This window comes from Mus caroli, chromosome 15 (genome assembly GCF_900094665.2).
Source record: "Mus caroli chromosome 15, CAROLI_EIJ_v1.1, whole genome shotgun sequence".
Lineage (NCBI taxonomy): Eukaryota > Metazoa > Chordata > Mammalia > Rodentia > Muridae > Mus > Mus caroli.
The window spans coordinates 52,314,006-52,321,577 of record NC_034584.1 but is presented as its reverse complement, the minus strand read 5'-3'; the positions used below and the strand labels follow the sequence as shown (position 1 = coordinate 52,321,577).

General features: G+C 43.7%; 1 long non-coding RNA gene across 1 annotated transcript in view; it reads right to left on the bottom strand.

The window, feature by feature from the left end:
• Positions 1-1,711: 1,711 nt before the first annotated feature.
• LOC115029385 overlaps positions 1,712-7,572 on the bottom strand; it is a 49,220-nt gene continuing 43,359 nt past the window's right edge. Inside the window, exons 2-3 of the long non-coding RNA XR_003834935.1 lie at positions 6,110-6,204; positions 1,712-1,938 (exon numbers count right to left, since the gene is read on the bottom strand). This is a non-coding gene — a long non-coding RNA (uncharacterized LOC115029385). The remainder of the gene's footprint in view (positions 1,939-6,109; positions 6,205-7,572) is intronic.

The window sequence follows — 7,572 nt, the reverse complement described above, 5'->3', positions numbered from 1 at the left end:
CAACAGAGAAAAAGACCTATGAATGGCAGAGGTGGTCACAGAGACAGGCAGAAACTGCAGAGAGATGGAAGCAGAAAGGATGGGAGAGAGGAGAAAGGGATGATTTGTGGTGGCACTGCATAGGTGCAATTCTCTCTTGATACCATACAGTAGCCTCCTAATAGAGTAGAAATTCTACAGGAGGGTTCTGCCCACTCTTACCCCCACTTTACTCCCGAATAAACAATACAGAGACACCAGAATTTATTGACAAGCTGCTGACACTATGCAGGGCAAGTTCTAAGCTATTCAAACCCAACTTGTCTATCAATAAGTAGATAGATGCCCCATTGCTTGGCAACTGAGTCTTGCTCTGTTGCATGTGTGTCCTCATGGAGAGTTTCGCTTGGCCGTGTGTTCATGGTCCATCCCTGCCTCATGGTAACCAATTCCTTCTCTGTCTTTTTTTTTTTTTTTTTTTTTTGGTGTGGTCCCCACCTGAGACTTGCTACTTGATCCTAAGTCCTGCCTTCCTCTCTCCCCTGCCCAGTCACAGGCTCTAGCTTTTTATTTACCAATCAGAGATTATTGGGGAACATTCTTTACACACATTGGTCATTATAATGCCTATGTCCAGACCTCAACCTGATCTTGGGGCACAGAACTCAGTATCTAAATATGCAGCACAAAAGACCAACCCCAGCACCCTAACTCTTCCCTCCTGGTCTTGCTATGATTTGAAATCTCTCTCAGAGGCTTATTATAGTGGTTTGAATGAGAATGGCCTCCATCAGCTCATTTGTATGCTTGAATATTCAGCCTCTAGTCAATGGAACTGCTTGGGAAGGATTAGAAGGTGTGGCCTTGTCGAAGGAGGTGTGTCACTGAGGTTTCAAAAGCCCATGCCCTTCCCAATTAGCTCTCTCTGCCTCATGCTCATGGCTTAAGATATGAGTTCTCAGCTACTGCTCCAGTACCATGCTTGCCTGCCCACTGCCATGTTCCCTGCCATGATGGTCATGGACCCTAACCATCTGGAACCATGATCTCCAAATTAAACACTTTATTTTGTAAGTTTCCTTAGTCATCATGTTTTGTCACTACAATGGTAAAGCGACTAAGAAACTGGCCTTTTGAACACTTGGTACTTGTGGTACTATTTTGAAAGCTTTGGGTCTGGGTGGCAGAAGCCGGCCTTTAAAGGACATCCTGTTCTGTGTCTCCAGCCAGCTTCTCTTCTTTCTCATCTGCAGCCATATAACTGTCTCTCTACCACATAATGGGCAAAACTGCCCCTACAGCCATACTTGGCCACCATGGTGGACTGCAACCCCATGCTTTCTTATTTATCTACCAACAAACAGTGCTTAGCTACTAACTACAGCTATAGATAAATAGAAACAGAGACTAAGTAGATCTCCGTGCCCTTCATCCAATGGGGACAATGTGGCCTTCACATTCAGGCCCATAAAGTCTTGGTCCCTGTGGATGTGGCCAAGGCTTCTGTTTCTCAATAAGTCTTCAAGGAAATACTTTTACCCTCAAAATTGCCCCCTTCTCTTTGTCTGGAATGATGATTTATTCCATTATTCAGTGACTGGAAATTCATGAAATTTTGTGGTTAGAGGAAAAAAAAAGTGTCACACACAATTTCATACGTCCGTGCAATGGGACAGAGATCTGACAACGGAAAGTTTACTTCGCCCTGAGAGTTTAATGGTCCTCCAACCAGATTTTTGTCTTAATTTACAATATTTTTACCCTCTTAATCAAAACCATTGTTTCTGTTTTTTAAAGGTAATCAGAGATAAGGCTGTATAAATAAAGACAACGGTCAGAACCCTTGTAGCATCCTGGATCAGTTTCAACGCTGGACCGCTCAAAGGCAAATGCAGGTCTTCTGAGTCATGGAGCTGATGGGGGCCTGAGAGACCAGCTTTTCCAGTCCAGAGAGGCATCCTGTAGAGACAGGACCATCAGTGAGTGTCAGAAGAAACTCATGGGCTTGGGCTTGAAACCCATCTTTCCCTGGGATAGGAACAGGACCCGAGAAGATCCCTAAGCTATGACCTCCTTGTGAATGGATCTCGTCTGCCCAAGAGCCTTGAGAAAACTGCAATCATAAATGTATAAGTAGACGGTGGGCAACTGTGGCCCCAAATAAGTATTCTCCCATATTTATCACTCTATCTACCCAGACTAAAGCTCATTTACCCTGTGCAGGCCATGAACAAGGGGCATATTTAGAGAAAGCCACCAAACACATTCTTGTGACCAGCACCCAGATGAAGAAATAAGTCAGTATTGTTCAACTTCAAATCTGGTACAAATGGCTGAGATGCCTGTTTAACAAATCAAAGCAGACCTTGGCCACCAAGTTCTCCCTGCATCCCTTGGTGCCTACCTGTTGCAGGGCATGGCTCCCATGCCCCACCCCCTACTGTGAACTCTCCAGCCTAGGGGGATGGGCTGCTTCTCCCTACATAATCCAACCATTTTGGTTACTAGCTCTTTTTGGACCTTTGAGCCTCCTGGCTGCTGTGCCTGGTTCCTATGATTCTCCCCTTTTTGTTTCCCCTCCCCCTGTCCCCACATGACAGAGCTCAGTCTGGTCATGTCCACTCTGGACTCTCTGAGATGTCCAGGACTCTTCTACACCAAACCTAGGACCAGTCATATCCTTCCTTTCCTTTTTATTTCATTTTTTTAACTCAAATATGGGATCCTAGGATCCCTCTTCTTTCTTTTCCAGCCACTAGGCTCTCCAACAGTAACTACTGCCCTGATTTTCTAGCCTGTTAGAACAGCTGGATTCTGTACAGATGGAGTTAGTTTGACGTTACTGCTAGACTTCACAACTCAGCGCCATAGATACATATGTTAAACTCTTAGTAAGTATTCATGTAGTTTCTTTTTTTTTTTTTTTTGTTTTTCTTTTTTGGTTTTTTGAGACAGGGTTTCTCTGTATAGCTCTGGCTGTCCTGGAACTCACTCTGTAGACCAGGCTGGCCTCGAACTCAGAAATCCACCTGCCTCTGCCTTCCAAGTGCTGGGAATAAAGGTGTGCATCACCACACCCGGCTTTCATGTAGTTTCTTATCTCAAGTTCTTACAGCACTCTTGTGCAGAGTGTTAATGGCTATGTGTACGCAGATCTATTCAGCGAGCAGATAATGGGAAAGGAAAAGTGCTGAGTTATAAGTCACACAGGGACCCAGCGCTGCAGATCAGCCAAGCAATTTTTCAAGCTGATTGTACCAAAGCTCTCCTCCCACCAGCAGCGTGTGAGAGTTACATTGCCCCACTCCTTCCACATTTGTATCATCTGACCATGCTGCTGGTAGGAAGGGCTATCGCATTGCAAAATGTTTTTCTTCTTAAATCAGATTAGGTGGCTCTGCCATTGCATGAAGTATAGAGTCAACTCCTGAACCTTATCTCCAGGGGCCGATTTCATCTGCCTTCCTCTCTGCGTGCTCTGTGCACACCACCGTGCATCCGCATTTTTATACTTGCTGTTTCCTGGCTAAAATGTTCTTTCTCTAGTTATTCCTATGGCAGACTCCTTCCTGTTCATCCATTGTCTTAGTTAGGGTTTCTGTTGCTGCAACAAAACACCACGGCCAAGGAGCAAGTTGGGGAGGGAAGAGTTGACTTGATTGACACTTCCACATTGCTGTTCATCACTGAAGGAAGTCAGGGCAGGAATTTAAACTGGACAGAAACTCAGACCTGGAGGCAGGAACTGACACAGAGGCCATGGCGGGAGGAGATGCTGCTTACTGGCTTGCTTCTCATGGCTTGCTCAGCCTGCTTTCTTATAGAACCCAGGACTATCAGCCCAGGGATGGCACCACCCACCATGGGTTGGGCCCTCCCTCATTGATCACTAATTGAGAAAACACCTTACAGCTGGATCTTATGGAGGCATTTCCTCAACTGAGGCTCATTCCTCTCTTATGACTCCAGTTTGTGTCAAGTTGACACAAAACTAGCTAGTGTGTCCATATAGTCAAGAAATATTATGGTGACCAGATTTCCTCTCAGATGTTAGCTCCCTTTCAAGATCTTTTCTTCACTGTCACAGAATATAGTTATGGCAGCCCCTGGTAGTACCCATGCTCTCTCCCATTCTCTTAAGATGTGATCTTGTGGGGAGGCTGGAGAAATAGTTCAGCAGTTAAGAGTATATACTGCTCTTCCAGAGGGAACCAGTTGGCCTCCCAGAACCCATATCAAGCAGTTCACAATCATCTATAATTCCAGCTCCAGGGAATTTAACACTCACTTCTAGCCTCCAAGGGTACCTAGACGCATTAGGCATACATTTACACAAACACATGAAAGGGATGTGTCTTCACTAAAATATAAGCTAACAGCAGAATATATATATATATATGCTTAATGCCTAAAATGCTGGACACAAAAAATATTTTAAAATTCTTCATTGGAAAAATGTTGAGTGGAAGAGACTTAACATGTTATCTGGTAGATAACATTTGCAAAGAGGATTATAAAATAGTATAGATGATGGAACTCCTGTTATAGTTGCTGCTCTATTGCTATGATGAGACACCATAGTTTAGTCCATGATCATCATAGTAGGAAGTATAGTAGCAGGTAAGCAGGCAGACAGGCACGGTCAGAACTGAGAGTTTATATCCTGATCCATAGGCAAGAGGCAGAGAGAGAGAAACTGGGTCTAGCATATGCTTTTGAAACCCTGAAGCCCATCCCCAGTGACACACTTCCTCCAACAAGGACACACCTCCTAATCCTTCCCAAACAGTTCCACTGACTGGGAACCAAACACTGAAACATAAAAGCCTATGAGGTCATGCTCATTCAAACCACTCACCTTCTATCCTTTCACTCAGCTGATAAAAACTAAGCTCAGATATAGCAACTTGGTCATATTCAGGACACATTCTTTACAGAAGCAGGGTTTGAAACCAAGTTTTTGATTTTTATTCTAGTGTCCTATTTTGCTTACAGGAACAGGAGACCAAAATCTTACTCTGTATAAATGTATTCACAGTTATTGAACTTAGGGAATGCCTGACTGATTTAGCCTGGAGTCATCTTTCCTATACCTTGAAGGCTAACAACATAGCAAGAAACTAGGAGATGGGAGTCAATGACAGGTCCTTTCAAATGACCCTTGACCTTGGCTCAGAAGAAGATAATTGAGAGGATGAATAGAAGAAGTCCATTGTCCCCTCTCTAAAGAAAGAAAGAAAGAAAAAACCATTGAGATAATTTGTATATGTTCTACCCAGAGAGTGACCCAATTAGAGGGTGTGGCCCTGTTGGAATAGGTGTGGCCTTATTGGAGTAGGTGTGTCACGGTGGCCTTAAGACCCTCATCCTAGCTGCCTGGAAGTCAGTATTCTGTTAGCAGCCTTCAGATGAAGATGTAAAACTCTCAACTCCTCCTGCACCTTGCTTATCTGGATGCTACCATATTCCCACCTTGGTGATAATGGACTGAACCTCTGAACTTGTAAGCCAGCCCAATTAAATGTTGTCCTTATAAGAGTTGCCTTGGTCATGGTGTCTGTTCACAGCAGTAAAACACTAAATAAGCCAACCAACTTGGCTGCAATAATTTCCATGGGCAACAAGAACCTGAGAGCTTTCAGGAGACCATGTTGTACCAGGTAAGAGCCCTGTCTCACATGCTTAATTTGGGTGAGACTCAGATCATATCACAGTGTGGGTCTAGGGGCCAGTTGCATAATTGGAGGAGCAATCAGTACCTTGGAGAATGTCAGCCAAAAGCACTCCTGACACCACTTTCAGTCCTACTGAACCATCTCCAGACCCCATGACTGGATGATTCACTGATCTTTGGGGCCATGACTATCAGGTGCTGACCTAGAAATGAGAGCTAAATTCTTAAGGGGAAAGAGATCCTGTAATTGGAACTCTGGCTTTTCCAGTGGATCAACCTATTGCTCTTTGAGTTTCCGGAGACTAATGGAAGACACATTAGTCTCTTCCATATCAATCAAAATAACTGAGAGAGGATAAGCAGAAACCAGTGAGGCAGAGGAAGGCATGACTATCTGAGGCGAAAGCAATCTGGAGCCTCAACACTCAGCTAAGCTGAGCTTCTAAGACAACTTACCCACACGGCAGGGATCCTAGCTTCTTGGGTCTTTCCATAGAACTTCTGGAGTGCCATCCCAGCCGTGTGACTGGCATCTCCCAGATGGAGGAGTGCTAGAGAGAATGATATGGAAGACATGATGTTTTACAAGACTGCACTCAAGGATCAGAGTCCATCATCTTCACAGTACCCTTCTAGCAACACAGAGCACCCTCTCTAAGATGGGAGGGGAAACACACTAGGACCCACCAAAGTCTGGAGGCGGTTGGTCCCCAAAGGCTGCATGCACTACATGCATGGTGCTTACTGAGATGGTTTTAAGAGCTCTAGAGTGAAGTAACTAAGTCACCAAAGGGGCTTCCTTTGGGAAGAATTCATGCTGACCTCCTAGAGCAAGTTACTTCTCTCAAGAGTAGATTATAAAGTGAGACCACCACAGCCTCTTCTATACATGGTGAGTCTTCTTGTCTTTGTCATAATATAATGTAACTAGGGTGAGACAAATGACACACCTCTCATCTTTAACTTTCAGTCTCCAAAAACTGACTGTACATTTTTTAAAAGTGCCTAGCCTTTGGGTACTTTGTTTTCACAGCAGACAGTGGACCAGTATATATGAAGCTCAGGAAGCAAGCAAGCATCAATTGAACAGCCTTGGAAGAATGGCAACCACATCTGGGTAGAAAGTCTGAGAAATTAGCCAGAGGTTATGTGACTTACCGACTGCCAACAAGGACTTGCAGCCAGGCTGGCAAACCCCAGAGCACACATTCTCGCTATATATAACTTGATACCATCTCCTTAATCTCTTGTTATTGCCCTCAGCAAACACGTAGGGAGACACAGTTTCTAGGTCAAATTGTATGGACCTTTTTGATGCTGTTGATACATATGGGGAAAAAAATCCCCAGAGAGGAAACACTAATTAACAACCTCAATAAACATTCATGTGGCCACCTGTGTACCTCACACAGTGAAGAGTATCACGGAGCAAATCTCTGTGGATTTTGTAGGTTGTATATACTTGTTTTTATTTTCATTTTGAATATTTCATTTGCTTATTTTTACATAGCTGCACCATTTATAAGCATTGGTTACAAGTAAGAGAAGCCAAATCTTCCCCTTTTATTAAGACATAATATTTGTACATATTTATGGAGGTCAGAATGGCAACTTTATATATGTATACAGTGTATGATGATCAAACCAGGGTAATAAGACCTTCCATTTCTATCTCTGTTATCAGGCCGGAATAAGAAGCATTTATTCATTTATTTTGGGGGAGAACTCTTCTAGTTCTGTCTAAATCTATCACAGATTGTCACACCTAATGGTTTTTTTTTTAACTGTTCTATACACACCAGTATTAATTTCTCCTCTCTACCTTGGTGCCCCTTTTCTGACCTTCCAGACTCCCCTGTACTGTATCCCCAGTCTTTAGTGACCAGAATTCCATTCCATTCCTCTGGGAGTTTGATGTT